General features: G+C 42.7%; 1 protein-coding gene across 1 annotated transcript in view; it reads right to left on the bottom strand.

Annotated features, from left to right (window-relative positions):
* The window catches only part of LOC112233040 (probable G-protein coupled receptor 153), a 62,301-nt gene extending 41,625 nt beyond the window's left edge, over window positions 1–20,676 (bottom strand). The window contains exon 1 of the mRNA XM_024400403.2: window positions 20,259–20,676. The gene's annotated coding sequence lies outside the window, so the exon portion shown is untranslated. The remainder of the gene's footprint in view (window positions 1–20,258) is intronic.
* Between the last annotated feature and the right edge of the window lie 2,227 nt (window positions 20,677–22,903).

Below are 22,903 nucleotides of genomic sequence, written 5' to 3'. Positions count from 1 at the left end.
CTGGGAGGGCATAGGACCACCCACTTGGGAGACAGGCCAATCCACTGGGGAGCTGGCCCAGCCAATCAGAATGTTTTTTTTCCTCACAAAAGGAAAGAATTACAGACGCACATGCTCCTCAGATTCATCAGCTGTCCGGATGGCTGGTCTCAGATGATACCGCAGGTGAAGAAGCCGGATGTAGAGGTCCTGGGCTGGCGTGGTTACATGTGGTCTGCGGTTGTGAGGTCGGTTGGACATACTGTGGCATTGTGTTGTGTGACAAAACTGCACATTTTAAAGTGGCAATTTATTGTCCCCAGCACAAGGTGCACCTGCGTAATGATGGTGTTGTTTAATCCGCTTCTTGAAATGACATACCTGTCAGGTGGATGGATTATCTTGGCAAAGGAGAAATGCTCACTAACAGGAATGTAAACAAATTTGTGCACCAAAATTTAGAGAAATAACCTTTTTGTGAGTATTGAACATTTTTGGGATCTTTTATTTCAGCTCATGAAACATGGGACCAACACTTTACATGTTGCGTTTATATTTTTGTTCAGGATAGTTTGTAAGTCATTCGTCAAAGTTACACATATTGTTTGTCTACAATCTTTTTAGCCTGGTCTGTTTTTGACAGGCTCTTTCAGAGATGTGGAAGGGAGTGGACAGACACATGGGGTATTGGCTAAGTTCTCATTATGTGGCTTCAGTTGTAGTGGGGTGCTTCCTCCTTCACATCTCCTCTGATCTCGGGCAGTAGGAAGTTCAGAGGTTAGACGAGTGGACCAGAAGCCAGAAGGTTTCCAGTTTGAATCCCGTGCTGGACAATAGGGGAGGTCAACTGGCCACCACAAGGTAGATCACAGATAGCCTCTCCTGCATTTGAGCGAGTCACTTAAGCCCTACAATCTTCCAGGTGCGCTGTTCTGCAGCTGAATCTGTGCTCCCAATTTGTGGCGTCTGTCTGAGCCATTCGGGAGCTTAAGGTAAAATGTCCAACTCTGATGGACTGTCAAAGTCTTTAAAAGTCTTCTCTTTGTCCATGTTTCAGTTTTTCTCTAGACCTTTGTGTGCCGGCGACATTGCCAAAGCAGCAAGGCGCCAGCCCAAGTCTGCAGGCCAAACATCCCCCAAAGTCCACAAATCATCTGATATCAGTCTGGCTTGATCAATATTTCCAGTCAGTGGTCCTGCTTAATCAACAACTCATTACATAAATATACAGTTTACGTATGGCTATGTCCCAAGAAAAATGCTGGCGAGCCATAATGTCCCAGAGTATAGATGAAATAAATTGCAGGATGTGCACCGACATAAGAACCAGATTCAGAGTAATGCCAAATGATGTATCGAATGATGCTGTATTTGTAATATAAACATACTGTCTAACATGTTGTTCACTTCATTAAACAAATAAATACAATGCCAGCGTTGTCGGTGGCAATGTGGAAGCCTAGTAGCCTATCAAAATAATTTCAATGGTCTCAAACAAAGTGTTGCATAAGGAGCCAAGATTTAGTCCCACGTCCTCCTACTCTTTGGATGAGTAATTTAGTGCTTTGCAAATCTGTCAGTGAAGCTTAGTGAGACATGGGGGAGAGGGGGGCTACAGAATGCATCACATCATCACATATAGAGATAGGTAGATACTGTAGATATACAGTACTTGTCAAAAGTTTGGACAAACCTACTCATTCAAGTGTTTTTCTATATCTGTACTATTTTCTACATTGTAGAATAATAGTGAAGACATCAAAACTATGCAATAACACATATGGAATAATGCAGTAACCAAAAAAGTGTAAAACAAATCAACTTTTATTTTAGATTATTTTGAAGTAGCCACCCTTTGCCTTGATGACAGCTTTGCACACTCTTGGCATTCTCTCAACCAGCTTCATGAGGTAGTCACCTGGAATGCATTTCAATTACAGGTGTGCCTTGCTAAAAGTTCATTTGTGGAATTTCTTTCCTTCTTAATCTGTTTGAGCCAATCAGTTGTGTTGTGACAAGGTACGGGTGGTATACAGAAGATTGCCCTATATGGTAAATGACCAAGTCCATATTATAAAAAGAACAGCTCTTATAAGCAAAGACAAATGACAGTCCATCATTACTTTAAGACATGAAGGTCAGTCAATCTGGAAAATTGCAAGAACTTTGAAAGATTCTTCGAGTGCAGTCGCAAAAACCATCAAACGCTATGATGAAACTGGCTCTCATGAGGAATGCCAAAGGAAAGGAAGACCCAGAGTTACCTCTTCTACAGAGGATAAGTTCATTAGAGTTAACTGCGCCTCAGATTGCAGCCCAAATAAATGCTTCACAGACTTCAAGTAACAGACACATCTCAACAACTACGGTTCAGAGGAGACTGAAGTCAGGCCTTCATGGTCGAATTGCTGCAAAGAAACCACTACTAAAGGACACCAATAAGAAGAAGCGACTTGCTTGGGCCAAGAAAAACGAGAAATGGACATTAGACTGGTGGAAATCTGTCCTTTGGTCTGATGAGTCCAAACTTGAGATTTTTGGTTCCAACCAGTCATTGTGAGACGCAGAGTAGGTAAACAGATTATCTTGGCATGTGTGGTTCCCACCGTGAAGCATGGAGGAGGAGGTGAGAGGGTGTAGGGGTGCTTTGCTGGTGATACTGTCTGTGCTTTATTTAGAATTCAAGGCACACTTAACCAGAATGGCTACCACAGCTGTCATCAAAGCAAAGGGTGGCTACTATTAAGAATCTAAAATTTTAAATAGATTTTGATATGTTTAACACTTTTTTGGTTACTAAACGATTCCATATGTGTTATTTTATCATTGTGATATCGTCACTATTATACTACAATGTAGAAAATAGTAAAAACTAAAGGAAAACCCTTGAATGAGTAGGTGTGTCCAAACTTTTGACTGGTACTGTACATATCTATATATATATATATATATAGAGAGAGAGAGAGTAAGTGAATAAGTGTGTGAGTTAATGAGAGTGAGAGACAGAGAAAGAAATAGACAGAATATAAAGTAGATTGATGGAGACAGTATATCACACAAAAGGATAGGATACAGACAAATAGACAGGTCAGTGTGTTTGGAGAGACAGAACAGAGGTGTGTGTGTTTGAATGTGAAGCTGACCTACATCTCCCCATTGGTTTGTGAGTTGGGGCGGGAGAGCTGCGCATGCCCCCGGTGCCTTGCCACCAATCAGCACAATGCATCGGCCTAGGCCGAGAGCGCCTGTCTCTCCAGAGCTGTCGGAAAAGAACACGGACACTCCGTGCCGCAGCAAGCCGGCGTCTACACCGGAAGCGTCGCCTGCACACCCTCGTAGCCGTGAAGCCTCGCGACCCTAAAACCCAACAAGCACTTTGCTTTGGCCCCAGGAGAGACTCATTAAGTCACTGAAAGGCTCTGGTCATCCAAAGAGAGCTTTTCACCTACCGCTCGGGAAGTCAGCTAAAATAGCACAATGCCACACTCAAAAAGAGAAGTCACTTGTCTAGTCAGGGAGTGGTTCCAAGCTGATATTCCCATTTTGTGGTAACATCGAGTGAAAACCTGAAAGGGAACCGCAAAACCCAGAACAATACAATAAAGAGTAGAACTATTCAATTTATTTTAGTTGAACTGACATTTGTGTTTCCAAGCATTTCTATGTGACGTGTGTGAACTGCCATAATGGAGGTCCCATTAGGAAGTTAATAACATGTATAGCTGAAATGTAAACACAATATAAATATGATTCCGAATAATGTCACGAACGCTGGCGAACATGTCTTGGAAACTATCGGCAGCTTACTGACATAATTCACACGTTATGGAGTATTATGACATGCTTATGACATTATCATGAAGGCAACACTATGCCTCCTATAAGTGAATGGCAAACAGCTGATAAGTAGAGCCAGATATAGTAGAGCTTAGTCAGAAGTTGCCCTGAATGAAAGATCTAGGATCAGATTACCCTTCGCCTGTTTTTACTGTGTTGTTTAAGAGACACAGGTCTCCAATTTATTAATGACACAGGTTAGGTCATAGGGTCTCTCAGAACATGTACATACATAGTACAATCGTGACATCTTTTCTGTTTTACGTACAAGGCCTCAGAGTGTTGTGGCGAGTGTTCTTGGAGTGCTATCAAATGGCTGACTACAGCGTCATCCTCCCATGCATACAAACAGCCCTCTTCAGCGTACCATCATCAGCATGATCTGTTACTGGAAGATATCTGACACTCCCATTGTCCATGTGAGCGACTGGGCCTGAATGGAAGCAGAGTGGGGCTTACTATTCCGAGGTATTAACTGATCTTCCCCTTTTGGAATAGTGCAGAATAGTGTAGTGTCATGGAGTACAAAGCCTGTCTCCAGGATGGGGGAGTCAGAGACAGTTTAGGAATTACAGCTGGCGTGGCCCGCTGAGTCATCCACTACAGGCAGGCAGGCAGGCAGGCAGGCAGGAAGGCAGGCAGGCAGGGAGGCAGGGAGGCAGGGAGGCAGGCAGGCAGGCAGGCAGGAAGGCAGGCAGGCAGGCAGGGAGGCAGGCAGGCAGGCAGGCAGGCAGGCAGGCAGGCAGGCAGGCAGGCAGGCAGGCAGGCAGGCAGGCAGAAGACACAGCACTCTCACCAAGTGGGTGGAACTAGTCCTTCAGAAGCCAAGATGCAATCTGACTCATCTTCAGTGAATGACGAATAATCAACTTGTGATAAACAATTATCCCAATATGATATCTCTGATGCAGAGTGATCGGCAACACTTCATTCCAGGTTGATAAAGTACTTGATTTGAGTCATTAGGGACTGGAGGTCTTGCAGAAGACATGCTGACAGTAAATGAATGATCAAATCCTCAACTTTGCACAGAGCAAAAGTATGTCCTGTGCGTTGGTGTAGTCTCTATTGATTAAGCAATCATAAAAGAGCGAATTATGACAAATATTTTGGGGAGTTCAAAAGTTATTCGGACTCAAAACCATGAAAAGGAATAACTCAAGGAGGTCGAGATGCAAAAATAATATACTCAAAAGAATGCATAGGGTGAAAGTGGAAGGTGCTGTAAAACAAAACTATATATTCAAATCAAATTTTGGGGGGGTAAATAAAAACAAACTACTGTAAAAAAAAAGTCTCTAAACTTAAAACATTTATTAACATCATGATATGTTCTAATTCAATCCAAGGCAATAACAAACACATATTCATTGTTAAATGAATGTAGTACAAAGTCATTGTTTATAAACTTGTTTCTATTGAGAGGTGGCTGTTTGAAAAGAAAGCCATTTTTAACACCATTATTTCAATCAAACATCTTGTTATTACATTGAAATATACCGATCTAATTAGGAGTTGTTTTATCCTGTCCCACCTTTTGAAATCGACTGGGATTGCATCCTTCCCCAGCAAGGCCCCATGGTGAGTAGTCTGTCTGCCGAACATCTAATATATCAAGAAATATGTAAAGTACGGTTTTGGGACTAAAATACGTTTACTGGGATGTCCATCTGTCCAAATGAAAGAAAGCCAGCCATATTTTACCTATGGGGATTCTTTAAAGTCCAAAACAAGTCAAAACCAAAATGATCACAACCAAAACAATTGACACCAGAGATATACACTCACCGGCCAGTTTATTAGGTACACCACCCTGTTCAAGAAAATGGATCGCTCCTACAGACAGTGAGTCACATGGCCGTGGCTTGTTATATAAAGCAGGCAGACAGGCATCGAGGCATTCAGTGACAGTTCGATTGAACGTTAGAATGGGCAAAATGAGGGACCTAAGCGACTTTGAGCGTTGGGTGATCGTTGGTGCCAGGGCGCCGAATCCAAATCTCAGAAACGCCTGCCCTGCTGGGCTTTTCATGCATGACAATGTCTAAGGTTTACAGAGAATGCTGCGACAAACTAAAACCATCCAGTCAGCGGCAGTCCTGTGGGCAAAAACAGCTTGTTGATGAGAGAGGTCGAACGAGAATGGCAAGAATCGTGCAAGTTAACAGACGGGCCACAAACAGACAAATGACGGTGCAGTACAACAGTAGTGTGTAGAACGGCATCTCAGAATGTACAACTCGTTGATCCTTGTCATGGATGGGCTATTGCAGCACACATGGTTCCACTCCTATCAGCTAAAAACAAGAAAAAGCTTCTCCAATTGGCACGCAATCACCAACACTGCAAAGTTGAGGAATGGAAAAAATATTGCCTGGAACATGACAGCGAGTTCAGTTTACTTGAGTGGCCTGGTCAGTCCCCAGACCTCAACCCAATAGAACATCTTTGGTATGTGATGGAACGGGCTGTTCGCAGCGCGAATGTACCGCTGTCCAATCTGCAGCAACTGCGTGATGCCATCACGTAGGCATGGACCAACATCCCTGTGGAACGTTTCCGACATCTTGTAGAATGCCCAGAAGAATTCAGGCCATTCTGGAGGCAAAGGGGGTCCGACCCGGGATTAGATGGGTCTACATCATAAACTAACCTGTGAGTGTATAGAGGTCTCATCTTTGTATCTTTGCCATTATGGCAACTGTGACAGCACAGGCATCTCGAACTACAGAGGACCACTGTACTGTGCACTACTGTACTGTACTGTACCCCACTCTACTGTACTCTACTGTACTCTACTGTACTGTACTGTACTCTACTGTACTGTACTGTACCCCACTCTACTGTACTCTACTCTACTGTACTCTACTGTACTCTACTGTAGTAGGGATGTGACAAATGGAACATTTCTTCATGTTTAAACAGACATTTTTGATCAGTGTTCCGTAAAAATCCCTTGTGAATTCACAATGCAGAATATGGTCCTATTGCGTATGACCGCTATGGGGCAATAATTCAGTCATAGGCTGAATCTCAAACCGAAAACTTGGCCCCTAAGTCCTGTATCGAGGGGTCGCTTTCTATTGTGATCACTGTTTAATAGTTTGATAGTGGTTTTGGTCACTCAACATTCCAACTGCCACGTAACAATATTACAAAATTCTAAATCCATTTGTGAGCATTGTCTCCCGTGACCTGTTGTGCAGGTCACTCGCTATGAAACACGGGCACTGGGACAGACACAGACGCACACTCTGATATACAGTGAGAAAACAAAATGACAGAATGACTTCTCTCTACTCATGCACAAAATATGTGCAAGTATATTGGTCACCAGTGATTTCCTCATCTGATTTAGCTTGTTGTAGCCTGCCTGCCTGCTAGCTAGCTAGCTAGTTAGCTTCACTGACAAACACAGGGGCAGGTTGACGTTTATTGTCATGAGTCTTGTCCTGGAAGCAGAACTGAGTGACTTCTCCTTAGATAGGCGAGCTGCAAAGTCAAAATTCGCTCTAAATATTGCTTTTTGGACTTAATTTAAGGTTAGGAGGCTAAGCAGTATGGTTAAGGTTAGGATTAGGTTTTATGATTTTGTGGCTGTGCCAGCTAGTGACCACTCTGCAGAGCTGCCTCCAGAACAAGATTCGATAAACGCTAACCTGTACACAGGGATGGAACTTTAGCAAGCTACAATAGCTACACCCAAAAGGGTTCTTCATCTGTCCCCATAGGATAACTTTTTTGGTTGCAGGTAGAACCCTTTTTGCCTCCAGGTAGAACCCTTTGGGGTTCCATGTAGAACACTCTGTAGAAAAGGTTCTACATGGAACCCGAAAGGGTCTCCCTGCAACAAAAAAAGTGTTGTCCTATTGGGATAGCACCTTTTCTCTAAGAGTGTAAGGATGTTGGGCACTGCACTGATAAACAATGTGTAGCTTGTCACTCATTTGCAATAGTTTGACAGCTTGCTGATGAAGTTCCCAGTAGTCAGTCCGTACTTCAGCATGTTTACAAAGCACCAATCGTTGTAACATTGGGTCAGCTAAAAGCACAGCGCAGCAGCAGACTCCATATACTGACTCAGGGCAGAGCAGGCTGTTCTCTGCTGTCGCTTGCCTTTCTCTGCCACTTCTCCAACTTAATGGTGGTAAAGTGCAGAGCACTTCCTATCTGTGGTAAATCATTTGAAAGATGCATATCTCCCAACTTTACAGCATTGCTGCGTTAGGCATTTTTTGTAATTTACATTTTCCCCTTTATTATGATGATCATGACCTGTTGTTAGTGGTAGTTTTTTAATAACTGCACTGGGATTTTAATTTTGTGAGAAAAAATTTAAACAAAGAAATGGTTAAGGATTTTTAAAAATGTTAACATCCCAATTTTGCTCAAACATTTTAATGTTTAAAAGTTCACACCCCTATACTGTACTGTAACCTACTCTACTGTACTTCATTGTACTCTACTATAATGCACTCTACTATAAATATGGTCTTTAACTTGTCATGCTCTCAACTTGCTAGGTCTGGATCTTGGAAACAATGTCCCGGTATAAATATTGGTCTTGGAACCTGGATATAACCTTAGTTTTTGGTTTACAAACCATAAGAAACCCAATTTGAAGAAGACTCCAGCCACCCAAGTCGTAGACTGTTCTCTCTGCTAAATAGCTAATCATAAATGGCTCGGGACGACCTGCATTGACCCATTTTTGCGCTAACTCTCTTGCACTGACTAGTATGCACACACACTAGACTCTACTCACACACTCACACAGACTTACACTGACACTCCAACACACACATACAGTGCATTTGAAAAGTATTCAGACCCCTTGACTTTTTCCACATTTTGTTATGGTACAACCTTATTCTAAAATTGATTAAATCATTTTTTACCCTCATCAACCGAAACACAATGAACCCATAAAGACAAAGCAAAAACAGCTTTTTAGAAATGTTTGCAAATGTATACTTTGTTGAAGCACCTTTGGCAGCGATTACAGCCTCGAGTCTTCTTGGGTATTCAAGACCAGGCTCTGGCTGGGCCACTCAAGGACATTCAGAGACTTGTCCCGAAGCCACTCCTGCATTGTCTTGGCTTTGTGATCAAGGTTGTTGTCCTATTGGAAGGAGAATCTTCGCCCCAGTCAGAGGTCCTGAGTGCTCAGGAGCAGGTTTTCATCAACGATCTTTCTGTACTTTGCTCCGTTCATCTTTCCCTCGATCCTAACTAGTCTCTTAGTCCCTGCTGCTGAAATACATCCCCACAGCATGATGCTGCCACCACCATGCTTCACCATAGGGATGGTGCCAGGTTTCCTCCAGACGTGACGCTTGGCATCGTGTTTCTCATTGCCTTAGTCCTTTAGGTGCCTTTTGGCAAACTCCAAGCAGGCTGCCATGTGCCTTTTACTGAGGAGTGGCTTCTGTCTGGCCACTCTACCATAAAGGCCTAATTGGTGGAGTCCTGCAGAAGTGGTTGTCCTTCTGGAAGGTTCTCCCATCTCCACAGAGGAACTCTGTAGCTCTAACGAAGGCCCTTCCCCCCTATTGCTCAGTTTGGCCTTGCGGCGCAGTCTTGGTGGTTCCAAACTTCTTCCCTTTAAGAATGATGGAGGCGACTGTGTTCTTGGGGACCTTCAATGCTGCAGAAATGTTTTCGTAGCCTTCCCCAGATCTGTGCCTCAATACAATCCAGTCTCAGAGCTCTACGGACAATTCCTTTGACCTCATGGCTTGGTTTTTGCTCTGACATGCACTGTCAACTGTGGAACCTTATATAGACAGGTGTGTGCCTTTCCAAATCATGTCCAATCAATTGAATTAACCACAGGTGGACTCCAATCAACTTGTAGAAACATCTCAAGGATGATCAATGGAAACAGGATGCACCTGGGCTCAAGTTCGAGTTTCATAGCAAAGGGTCTAAATACTTACTCTGTTCTGTTCTGATTTTATAAATTTGCAAACTTTTCTAAAAACCAGTTTTCCCTTTATGGGGTATTGTGTGTAGATTTCTGAATAAGCTTGTAACGTGACAAAATGTGGAAAAAGTCAAGGAGTCTGAATACTTTTGGAATGCACTGTACACACACAAACACTACATACGCCCACACACACATAACATATGCACAAACTCAAACACACACTTTTACACTCACCACATTCGCTGTTGCTACTGTCTATTATCTATCCTAGTTAAGTGCCTAGTCACTTAACCCCTACCTACATAGCTACCTCAATTACCTCATACCGCTACTGATACTCCCTGTATATAGCCATCTTATTTTTACTCATTATTGTTATTCGTTATTCACTGGATATTTATTCCTCGTGTCACTATTTCTATTTTTTTATTCCATTTTTTATCTTTAACTCTGCATTGTTGGAAAAGGACCCGTAAGTAAGCATTTCACTGTTAGTCTACACCTGTGTTTTACAAAGCATGTGACAAATAAACGTTTATTTTATTTTATTTGATAATTGGCTTCCAACTCATAGAAATCCTCACCTAGCTGATGGTGGAATGGCAGTGTCTATGCTAAAACGAGTTATATCCATCTAGTCCTTCATTTACAGTGCTTTCAGAAAGTATTCATACCCCTTGACTTAATCCATCCACATTGTGTTGAGTTACAACCTGAATTAAAAATGGACTAAATATTTGTTTAAATGGTCACCCATCGACACACACTACCCCATAATGGCTAAGTCAAAACATGTTTTTAGACATTGTTGCAAATTTATTGAAAATGAAATACAGAAATATCTCATTTACATAAGTATTCACACACCTGAGCCAATACATGTTAGAATCACCTTTGGCAGTGATTACAGCAGTGAGTCTTTTTGGGTAAGTCTCTTAAGAGCTTGGCACACCTGAATTGTACAATATTTACCCATTATTAATTTCAAAATTCTTCAAGCTCTGTCAAATTGGTTGTTGATCATTGCTAGACAACCATTTTCAAGTCTTGCCATAGATTTTCAAAACTATAACTCGGCCACTCTGTCCTCTTGGTAAACAACTCTAGTGTAGATTTGGCCTTGTGGGTTAGGTTATTGTCCTGCTGAAAGGTGAATTAATCTCCCAGTGTCTGGAGGAAAGCAGACTGAACCAGGTTTTCCACTAGGATATTGCCTGTACTTAGCTCCATTCCATTTATTTTTTATCCTGAAAATCTCACCAGTCCTTAAAGAATACAAGCATACCCATAACATGATGCAGCTACCACTATGCTTAAAAATATGGAGAGTAGTATTCAGAAATGTGTTGTGTTGGATTTGCACCAAACCTAACACTTTGTATTCAGGACAAAAAGTGAATTTCTTTGCCACATTTCTGGCAGTATTACTTGAGTGCCTTGTTGCAAACAGGATGCATGTTTTGGAATATTTTTATTCTGTGCAGGCTTCCGTCTTTTTACTCTGTCAATTAGGTTAGTATTGTGGAGTAACTGCAATTTATTTAGCAAAACTTATTTAGGTTTGCCATAACAAAGGAGTTGAATACTTATTTACTGAAGACATTTCATCTTTTCATTGTATATTAATTAATAAAAAATTCTAAAACATACAGTACCAGTCAAAAGTTTGGACACACCTACTCATTCAAGGGTTTTTCTTATTTAAAAAAATATTTTCTACATTGTAGAATAATAGTGAAGACATCACAACTATGGAATAACACATATGGAATCATGTAGTAACCAAAAAAGTGTTATTACAAATCAAAATATATTTTATATTTGAGATTCTTCAAAGTAGCCACCCTTTGCCTTGATGACAGCTTTGCACACTCTTGGCATTCTCTCAACCATCTTCATGAGGTAGTCACCTGCAATTCATTTCAAATTCAGGTGTGCCTCGGTATAATTTAATTTGTGGAATATCTTTCCTTCTTAATGCGTTTGAGCCAATCAGTGTTGTGACAAGGTAGGGGTGGTATACAGAAGATAGCCCTATTTGGTAAAATACCAAGTCCATATTATGGCAAGAGCAGCTCAAATAAGCAGAGAAATGACAGTCCATCATTACTTTAAGACATGAAGGTCAATCAATCCAGACAATTGCAAGAACTTTGAAAGTTTCTTCAAGAGCAGTCGCAAAAAATATCAAGCGCTATGATGAAACTGGCTCTCATGAGGACCGCCACAGGAAAGGAAGACCCAGAGTTACATCTGCTACAGAGGATGTTCATTAGAGTTAACTGCACCTCAGATTGCAGACCAAATACATGCTTCACAGAGTTCAAGTAACAGACATATCTCAATATCAACTGTTCAGAGGATACTGCGTGAAATCAGGCCTTCATGGTGGAATTGCTGCTAAGAAACCACTACTAAAGGACACCAATAAGAAGAAGAGACATGCCTGGGCCAAGAAACACGAGTAATGAACATTAGACAGGTGGAAATCTGTCCTTTGATCTGATGAGTCCAAATTTGAGATTTTTGTTCAAGGCACACTTAGCCAGCATGGCTACCATAGCATTTTGCAGCGATACGCCATCTGATACGCCATACGCCAGCTGGTTTGCACTTAGTGGGACTATCATTAGTTTTTCAACAAGAAAATGACCCAAAACACACTTCCAGGCTGTGTAAGGGCTATTTGACCAAGGACAGTGATGGAGTGCTGCATCAGATGACCTGGCCTCCACAATCACCCAACGTCAACCCAATTGAGATAGCTTGGGATGAGTTAGACCGCAGAGTGAAGGAAAAGCAGCCAACAAGTGCTCAGCGTATGTGGGAACTCCTTCAAGACTGTTGAAAAACATTCCCCATGAAGCTGGTTGAGAAAATGTCAAGAGTGTGCAAAGCTGTCATCAAGGCTATTTTTTTATTTTTTTATTTAACCTTTATTTAAATAGGCAAGTCAGTTAAGAACAAATTCTTATTTACAATGATGGCCTAGGAACAGTGGGTTAACTGCCTTGCTCAGGGGCAGAACGACAGATGATTTTTACCTCAGGGATTCAATCTAGCAACTTTTCGGTTACTGGCACAACGCTCTAACCATTAGGCTACCTGCCACAAAGGGTGGCTACTTTGAAGAATCTCAAATATAAAATATATTTTGATTTGTTTAACACTTTTTTGTTTTTACTACATGATTCCATATGTGTTATTTCATAGTTTTTTCTACAGTGTAGAAAATAGTACAAATTTTGGCCGGTAGGGAAATCCTTGTCTCATCGCGCACCAGCGACTCCTGTGGCGGGCCGGGCGCAGTGCACGCTAACCAAGGTCGCGAGGTGCATGGTGTTTCCTCCGACACATTGGTGTGGCTGGCTTCCGGGTTGGATGCGCGCTGTGTTAAGAAGCAGTGCGGCTTGGTTGGGTTGTGTTTCAGAGGACGCATGACTTTCGACCTTCGTCTCTCCCGAGCCCGTACAGGAGTTGTAGTGATGAGACAAGATAGTAACTACTAATAATTTGATACTACGAAATTGGGGAGAAAACGGGGGTAAAAAATTTGAAAAAATTTAAAAAATAAAAAATAAAGAAAAACACTTGAATGAGTGGGTGTGTCCAAACCTTTGACTGGTACTGTGTAACACATAACAAAACAAAGAACAGGAAGACATTGTCATAGCCTGGAGCATTGTATACAGACATCAACAGTTGTTTTCTATTGCTGTGAGTAGGTGTATCCAAACTTTTAACTGGTACTGTATGTGTAATTATCCGCCGCCATTGTTGCAACCCCTATTACCATTCTGTTCAAACTCTCTTTCGTATCGTCCGAGATCCCTAAAGATTGGAAAGCTTTTGACTGGTACTGTATGACATATGTTGGACGACATGTGTGCTTAAAGTTAGAAAAAATAGGATACAAATTAGATTTTTTTCCCAACCCCCAATTTCCACCACTTCTGTAGAATGACCCATATACTACCATCATAGAGTCAAGTATTTGCCAGTAGAGTGTGGTAAGGCCAGCGGCTAGGTTGGCAGTGGTATTCACACTTTTTCTGTGAGAGCCCTCCTTTGACATTTGAAAAACTTGGCAGACCTCATCCATGTACAATGATTCCCCACGATGTTCTCATGGTCTCCTTTTTTGACCTTCCACCTGTCCTAAAGTGTAATCTCCACCAACTTGATTATATTTGTGTGTTTTTATCTTTCTTTTATATTCGGCAGTAATAGGTCCAGAGCTTTCAACGAAAATCACAGAAGCGGGGTACGCACCAACCTTTCCCCATTAAAAACAGTTCAGCCACGCCTGAACTCATGCAATAACGACATACAGATTTTGTTGTATTATAACCGTAATTATAGCTCCCGTCCAAATGTCATGAATGATATACAGGTAACTGCCAAAATAAAGGAAACACTAGCATAAAGTGCCTTAAACGGGCATTGCGCCACTTTGAGCCAGAACAGCTTCAATGCACCTTGGCATAGATTCTACAAGTGTCTGGAACTCTATTGGAGGGATGCGACACCATTCTTCCACAAGAAATTTTATAATTTGGTGTTTGGTTGATGTTGGTGGAAAACGCTGTCTCAGCTGAGGCCCCACTCTAGAATCTCCCATAAGTGTTCAATTGAGTTGTGGAAGCACCTGCTTTCAATACACTTTGTATCCCTCATTTACTCAAGTGTTTCCATTATTTTTGCAGTTACCTGTATATTCATGTCATCGTCACCAGTGAACTCAATTACACTCAAATGTTACTTCAACTTCAACCAGTGAATGCTAGCGATGCTACCGCTCTGTCTTAATGAGTGTTAGCATGCTGATAGCACACCCTGCACACTAAAATGTATATTTTAATAGGTATGCAGTAGGTTGATAAAAATATCAACAAAGTTATGACGAGCTGCAGTAGTTCTGATGTAGTTTTTTTTGTCACTGGTTATTTTGACAAATCACGATTTCGCAGGTGTTAGCATCTTTTGAATTTCGGAAGGGGAAGGGAAATTCGGGCCCCAAACTTGCAAAGAGAGAGGGTGGAGCTTCTCGTTCCAGTTCCACCCCTCGTTCTAGCATTTCTTGAACACTTCTCTTAACATGTATGGACCCAGAACTTAATCGAGCAGCTGACCAATTACGCAATACTTTAGTTCCGGGTTAACTGAGATTAGCTAGTGATAGTGATGCACAAGCTAGGCCTATTTGAAATATCACGATCTCCTGGCAGCATATACCTGACAGTGTCATGCCTACTCCCACTCCTCCTCGCTATCAAATCAAATCAAATCAAATTTTATTTGTCACATACACATGGTTAGCAGATGTTAATGCGAGTGTAGCGAAATGCTTCTGCTTCTAGTTCCGACAATGCAGTAATAACCAACAAGTAATCTAGCTAACAATTCCAAAACTACTACCTTATAGACACAAGTGTAAGGGGATAAAGAATATGTACATAAAGATATATGAATGAGTGATGGTACAGAGCAGCATAGGCAAGATACAGTAGGTGGTATTGAGTGCAGTATATACATATGAGATGAGTATGTAAACAAAGTGGCAAGTGAAACATGTATTACATAAAGATGCAGTAGATGATATAGAGTACAGTATATACCCTACATTATTCATCTCATATGTATATGTATGTAAACATTATATTAGGTAGCATTGTTTAAAGTGGCTAGTGATATATTTGACATCATTTCTCATCAATTCCCATTATTAAAGTGGCTGGAGTTGAGTCAGTGTGTTGGCAGCAGCCACTCAATGTTAGTGGTGGCTGTTTAACAGTCTGATGGCCTTGAGATAGAAGCTGTTTTTCAGTCTCTCGGTCCCAGCTTTGATGCACCTGTACTGACCTCGCCTTCTGGATGATAGCGGGGTGAACAGGCAGTGGCTCGGGTGGTTGTTGTCCTTGATGATCTTTATGGCCTTCCTGTGACATCGGGTGGTGTAGGTGTCCTGGAGGGCAGGTAGTTTGCCCCGGTGATGCGTTGTGCAGACCTCACTACCCTCTGGAGAGCCTTACGGTTGTGGGCGGAGCAGTTGCCGTACCAGGCGGTGATACAGCCCGACAGGATGCTCTCGATTGTGCATCTGTAGAAGTTTGTGAGTGCTTTTGGTGACAAGCCGAATTTCTTCAGCCTCCTGAGGTTGAAGAGGCGCTGCTGCGCCTTCTTCACGATGCTGTCTGTGTGGGTGGACCAATTCAGTTTGTCTGTGATGTGTACGCCAAGGAACTTAAAACTTACTACCCTCTCCACTACTGTTCCATCGATGTGGATAGGGGGGTGTTCCCTCTGCTGTTTCCTGAAGTCCACAATCATCTCCTTAGTTTTGTTGACGTTGAGTGTGAGGTTATTTTCCTGACACCACACTCCGAGGGCCCTCACCTCCTCCCTGTAGGCCGTCTCGTCGTTGTTGGTAATCAAGCCTACCACTGTTGTGTCGTCCGCAAACTTGATGATTGAGTTGGAGGCGTGCGTGGCCACGCAGTCGTGGGTGTACAGGGAGTACAGGAGAGGGCTCAGAACGCACTCTTGTGGGGCCCCAGTGTTGAGCATCAGCGGGGTGTAAATGTTGTTGCCTACCCTCACCACCTGGGGGCGGCCCGTCAGGAAGTCAAGTACCCAGTTGCACAGGGCGGGGTCGAGACCCAGGGTCTCGAGCTTGATGACGAGCTTGGAGGGCAATATGGTGTTAAATGCCGAGCTGTAGTCGATGAACAGCATTCTCACATAGGTATTCCTCTTGTCCAGATGGGTTAGGGCAGTGTGCAGTGTGGTTGAGATTGCATCGTCTGTGGACCTATTTGGGCGGTAAGCAAATTGGAGTGGGTCTAGGGTGTCAGGTAGGGTGGAGGTGATATGGTCCTTGACTAGTCTCTCAAAACACTTCATGATGACGGAAGTGAGTGCTACGGGGCGGTAGTCGTTTAGCTCAGTTACCTTAGCTTTCTTGGGAACAGGAACAATGGTGGCCCTCTTGAAGCATGTGGGAACAACTGGAATAGGGATTGATTGAATATGTCCGTAAACACACCAGCCAGCTGGTCTGCGCATGCTCTGAGCTAGTGCTCGACCTGACAGTGTCACGCACACCTGTCACCATCATTACGCGCATTAGCGCTCGCTGGACTCACCTGGACTTCACCTGGACTTTTTGTTTTCCCCTGTCCAGACACTGTCCGTATTCTGTTCCTGTAGGTGTTTCATTAAATGTTCCCTCCCTGTAATTGCTTCTTGTCTCCAGCGTCATTCCTTTTACCAATATTTGAAGCATCAGGGAGGGTTTTGTTTTTTGTTGAAGACGTCGGGCCCGGTGCCGTTGCCGTAGGAACCCGGGGGTGCCTCAGATGGCTCATCGGGCTTCCACGCCTTTACCGACTCGAGAGGTTTCATTGCCTCGGTTGGCTCGGCAAGCGCCCATCCCACGTCATGCCTCAGCCGGGTCGTCGGGCTCCACGCCTCAGCCGGCTCATCAGGCTCCCATGCCTCAGCGGGATTGTCAGGCTTTCACGCCTCTGCCAGGTCGTCGGGCTCCACGCCTCAGCCGGCTCATCAGGCTCCCACGCCTCAGCCGGCTCATCAGGCTCCCACGCCTCAGCGGGATTGTCAGGCTTTCACGCCTCTGCCGGATCGTCAGGCTCCACGCCTCAGCCGGCTCATCAGGCTCCCACGCCTCAGCGGGATTGTCAGGCTTTCACGCCTATGCCGGATCGTCGGGCTCCCACGCCTCCGCCGGCTCGCCGGGCTTCTACGCCTCAGCCGGCTTGTCCACCGCCCACATCTCGGCCGGCCCGTCAGGCTCACCCAGGTGGGACGCCAGGTTGCGCCCCTAGGGGGAAGGGGGAGTACTGTCACGCCTCTTCCCGCTCTTCCTCTCTGGCGCTACAGGGCGCCAGGCTGCCCATCATTACCCACACCTGTCACCATCATTATGCACATCAGCACTCGCTGGACTCACCTGGACTCCATTACCTTGTTGATTGCCCCTCCTATATCTGTTTGTTTCTCTGTTAGATCCCTATGTCAGCATTGGTGTTTTTGTTTTCCCCTGTCCGGACAGGGGAAAACTCAGTATTCTGTTCCTGTCCGTGTTTCACTAAATGTTCCCTCCCTGTACTTGCTTCTTGTCTCCAGCAGCTTTCCTCACAGACAGATCAGTAGCTTGAAAATCCCCCCCAAAACTTGAAAACCTATATGAAAACCCATTTGATTTTTGCCAAATGTTTGAAAAGAAAATTAAAACTGAACATAATTCACAATGATTATTATTGTGTTTTAGTTTCTTTTGGAGTCGAAGATAATAGTTTCAGTACAGTTTTAGTTTTTGAAACAAGTTAATTATTTTATTTCATTTTACTAAATAGTTTTTTCATGATTAGTTTTGGCTTAAATTTCAGTTTTAGTTTACTATAATAACCTTGCTATCTAGTGCACCTGCACCCCGTAATTCACAAGTCTAAAAAAGAATCCTAGTCGGCAATGCCCTAGTTAAAATATTTTAAACAGAGGGGCGGCAGGTGACAAGCTTGTGTGTATGATTCATAAGCTGCCTTAATTAATACTACTGAATGACTAGGAAGCATTTAATTTCTGTTCAGGTGTGTATGATATGGAATATTCTTAAGTCATGTGCAAATGCATAGGCTACATGTAATTTGGTGTATGATTGCATGTATAATTGTATTCAAGTGTGTACCTGAATGTGTATTTGTAAATAGTATTTGTGTCCAGTATATTGGTCTTTGTTTTCAAAGGTGTGTGGTAAATGTGTGCTCATGTTCAGGTGTGTGTAAGAAAGGGTTTGTACTGGTGCTCAGATGTAGGCCTATCAATGATATTTAGATAGATGTGGTATATGAGATAGTTCATTCACTTGTTTCATGTGATGAGTAACCTTGCCAGAGACCTGAAAGACTTGTAATTTTGTGTTTGGGCTGAAAGACCCAACGTCTCGGCTTTTGCTTAGCAGGTTAATGCAGTCCGGACGATACATGGTCAGTAACACTGGTGCCAAGATTGAAAGGAAGAGTGAAAGTAGTGGAGCCAGTTCACCAGACGGCCAGAGACCTAAACAAGATGCCAGAGACCTAAACAATTGTGTAGTGGCTCTCTCAGAGATAATGTCTAAGGTTTAGCTCAGTAGGCAAATGTGGTCTTCAGTCACACCGACAACCAGTTTCCAATATCCTGTCAGTTGTGTAATATATGGTAATCTACAGACAAAAGTGGAGGCAATAAGCAGTTCCTCCGTCCCTTTCCTTATGGCCCTGTTAGACAACACTTAAATGATTAGGTTGGCGCAAACAACTGGCCACAATGCAACGCAACGGCAGAGCCAAGAAAAATCATTACCCGCCATTAGACACGAAAGCTTGGTATAACTTAACAAAAACGAAAATGTTTTACGCAATTCAATAGAAAAAAAAAAGTTGAGACAAAGTACTAGTCTCTGCCTGAGGATGAATATGTGCCTGATATAAATGATTGATAATGTTCACAAGACACCATTGTAGTTGATATATTGAAAAGGCGCAAGAAAGGGGAAAACCTAGTCAGTTCCACAACTGAATGCATTCAACCGAAATGCCTCTTCCATATTTAACCTTCTGATTCAGAGAGGTGGGGGAGGGCTACCTTAATCAAATGCCCAGGGAGCAGTTGTTCTTCAGTGTACACTACCTTGCTCAAGGGCACAATGCCCACCTAAGGGATTTGAACCAGTGACCTTTTAGGTTACTGGCCCATCGCTCTTAACAGCTAGGCTACCTGCTACGTTATACCAGAAGCTTTGGGAAGTCAGGCTGTAGACCTAACCACAGATGCATCCATTTTCTAGTCATTTCTGTATTGTAATTTACTGTTTTCTATGCTGCCAAAGCGTTGTATTTTCTGAGATCCAATTCCATATACATAAAACACGCAATTCATATAACCATTCAACTGTCTTCTATCTTCTTCTCACAAACTCTGAAGTTCTCAAGCCTTTAATTTTAAACAGTTCAACCGAGTTCTTGCAATGGAATCATACATAGATAGAGCTTCCTCACTCTGACTGCAGGCAATGTACAGTAAACCGTGACTTCTCCGATGATTACAGCGCTCGTGCCTTGTCAAATGATAACGGTTAATTCATTTCGAATTCTGTCTTGTTCATCAAATTAGGCATATCAACATTTAATAAAATGCATCCAAGGATGACCTCCTATGTAGGCACAGTTTAGGCTATATTTTATTCAAGAGGTTTGCATATAAATTCCAGTCTCTGGTTTTCTAGTCTATGAAGGGTTGGTTTCGCCATGACATCAACATGTTAAGTGAAGAGAAATACAGTTTACCTTAAGCATTGAATTAGCAAGAATACGCAATTTTGTTTTGTTTTAATAAACTGCATTAGTAGCTACTTATCTGGTTCATAAATCATTTAAATAGGTGTGTTAAATTAATCTAATCACCCAGCCTCGAGAATTATGCGTGGATGCTTAGGCTAATGTTGTATTCTTACCTTATGAAAAATTCCACCCGCAGACTATTCCAATCTTTCTGTGATATTACTTTTGCTGTAGTCCACAAAAGTCGTGGTCAGTCCTTACATTCCGAATTGAGGAACGACACCGGCGACCGTTAACATCAATCCAACAGTGTGATTTCGAAAATGAACGGGCAGATTTGAAACAGTATCAGCACAGCTGTACGTGGCCATTATTGTAGCGTGCGCGTCCTTTGTCCTATTTGGAGAAAATAACGTATATTTGACGGCTGGCGGTGCACACCACTAATGGAATGTCATATCTACAAAAATGAGTCATAAGAAATGATATTGATCGTAAATTTCCCCATTTAATTAAGGCCACAATGCTCCATATCACATAGGATGTAGGCCTACCCGCCGCTAAGAGAGGCAGTAACTGAACGATATCTGATTGCGCCGCTGGATGGATGTGGCATGCTTAGTTCCCTGTGGCAGTGGGAGTAAACCGCAATAATAAGAAATAATTTATTGGGACAATATCATTTTCTTGGTTGTCGTCTCCTCTGTGCTTAGCCTATATTTGTAACATCTATACAATACATTATTGATGCGTAATTTCAACTACCCACTTTTTTTCTTTCCCCTGGTTGAATATGATTATTTGACTGGGAGGAGAAAAGACTCTAAGATCTATTTTGATCCAGATGTCATTTCAAAAACATTATCTATACTGAACAAAAATACAAACGCAACATGCAATTTCAAACATTTTACCGAGTTCATATAAGGAAATCAGTCAATTGAAATGAATTCATTAGGCCCTAATCTATGGATTTCACATGACTATGGAATACAGATATGCATCTGTTGGTCACAGATATCTTAAAAAAGGCATGACAATGGGCCTCAAGATCTCATCACAGTATCTCTGTGCATTCAAATTGCCATCGATAAATGCAATTGTGTTCGTTGTCCGTAGTTTATGCCTGCCCATACCATAACCCCCCGCCACCATGGGGCACTCTGTTCACAACATTAACATCCGCAAACCGCTTTCCCACACGATGCCATTCACGTGGCCTGCGGTTGTGAGGCCGGTTTGATGTACTGACAGATTCTCTTAAACAATGTTGGAGGAGGCTTATGTTAGAGAAATTAACATAAAATTATCTGGCAACAGCTCGGGTAGACATTCATGCCGTTAGCATGGCAATTGCATGCTCCTTCAAAACTTGAGACATCTGTGGCATAACTGCACATTTGAGAGTGGCCTTTCATTTTACCAAGCACAAAGTGCACTTGTGTAATGATCATGTTGTTTAATCAGCTTCCTGATTTGCCACACCTGTCAGATGGCAAAGGAGAAATGCTTACTAGCAGGGATGTATACACATTTGTGCACAACATTTGAGAGAAATGTGCTTTTTGTGTGTATGAAACATTTATAGGATCTTTTATTTCAGCTCATGAAACATGGGACCAACACTTTACATGTTGCATTTATATTTTTGTTCAGTGTACATTGTAATGCTGGAGAACACAAGTTGACCCGGATGCTACATTTTATGCATGTGTGGTTGCACCGGCAGTGAAATGTATTTTCGTCAAATTGAAGCTATACTGGACAAGACTTTGCATCGATTAGCTGAGTAACGACGTGAATTATGAATATACTATATCCTAGTATATCGTAGCGCAAATGGATACGAAATTAATTCTTTTCAGCTTGAGGGACTTGGGATATCCTTCCGCCTGGCGAGATATAAATATGAGAGTAATTCCGTACCATGGGTGTGATGCGCATGCCCCTATAAATACCTGGGCGCATAGCGTTACTTCCTCTTTTCTTCCCTCGGCTACACAGTAGAGTGAGAAGTGGATGAAGACTCTGTAGATTAGTTTTTGTTGAGTGTGTAGAGTATACTCTATTCTGGGAAGAGCTTAACCCTCCCAGGAGTGCTCTGCAGTGTTTTGTCGTCAGTTAGGATTTTTCCTACAGGTCGACACCGTGCTACGAAGTAGAGTGAACGGGTTGGGCCAACCTGTTCACGGCACTAGGCTCAGTTGTTTTGTCTGTCCGCATGTTAGCCTCCTGGCTAATTGCGTTACCTGTTGCTTGTTAGCTTCAGCTGGGAGCTAGTCTCTTCTCTGGAGATTGAGGCTGGGTACCGCACCTACCCAGGATAGGGGAAACTCTGTGTGTTATCTAGCTCTAGCTAAACACAGTTGCTCTCCAGAAGTAGGACTGATGATTGCTGAGTCGCACCTTAATTTCCAGGCTTCGCATCCTAGCTAGCATACTCTCTTGCTGGCTTGAGCTGCAGGTGTTGCATTTAGAGCATGTGCGCCTCCGTAATCTCGCAAGAGTTGGCCAGTCTGTTCTCAGGACATCACCTCGCACAGTCTGTTACTGTGTCAGTTGAGTTTGGCTCCTCACATCCATACATTTTGGACATTGTGAGTGGAATTTCTCAAATGTATTCTGATATCCATAGAACATATTATTACTTAATTCACATATTTCCCTCAGAGCAGAACTACTTTAAGACTATTATCTGGTCTATAAGACACATCTGTATTTCTGCTTATGTCTAGACGAGGAGAAGATTATCCATGCCATAATTTTGCAATAAATGCAATGCTGGCTTGCATGTTTTGTGCTACTCTTGGCCGACGCC

Source organism: Oncorhynchus tshawytscha, linkage group LG16, assembly GCF_018296145.1.
Source record: "Oncorhynchus tshawytscha isolate Ot180627B linkage group LG16, Otsh_v2.0, whole genome shotgun sequence".
Lineage (NCBI taxonomy): Eukaryota > Metazoa > Chordata > Actinopteri > Salmoniformes > Salmonidae > Oncorhynchus > Oncorhynchus tshawytscha.
The sequence above is the reverse complement of the archived record's forward strand: the minus strand, read 5'-3'. Positions and strand labels throughout refer to the sequence as shown.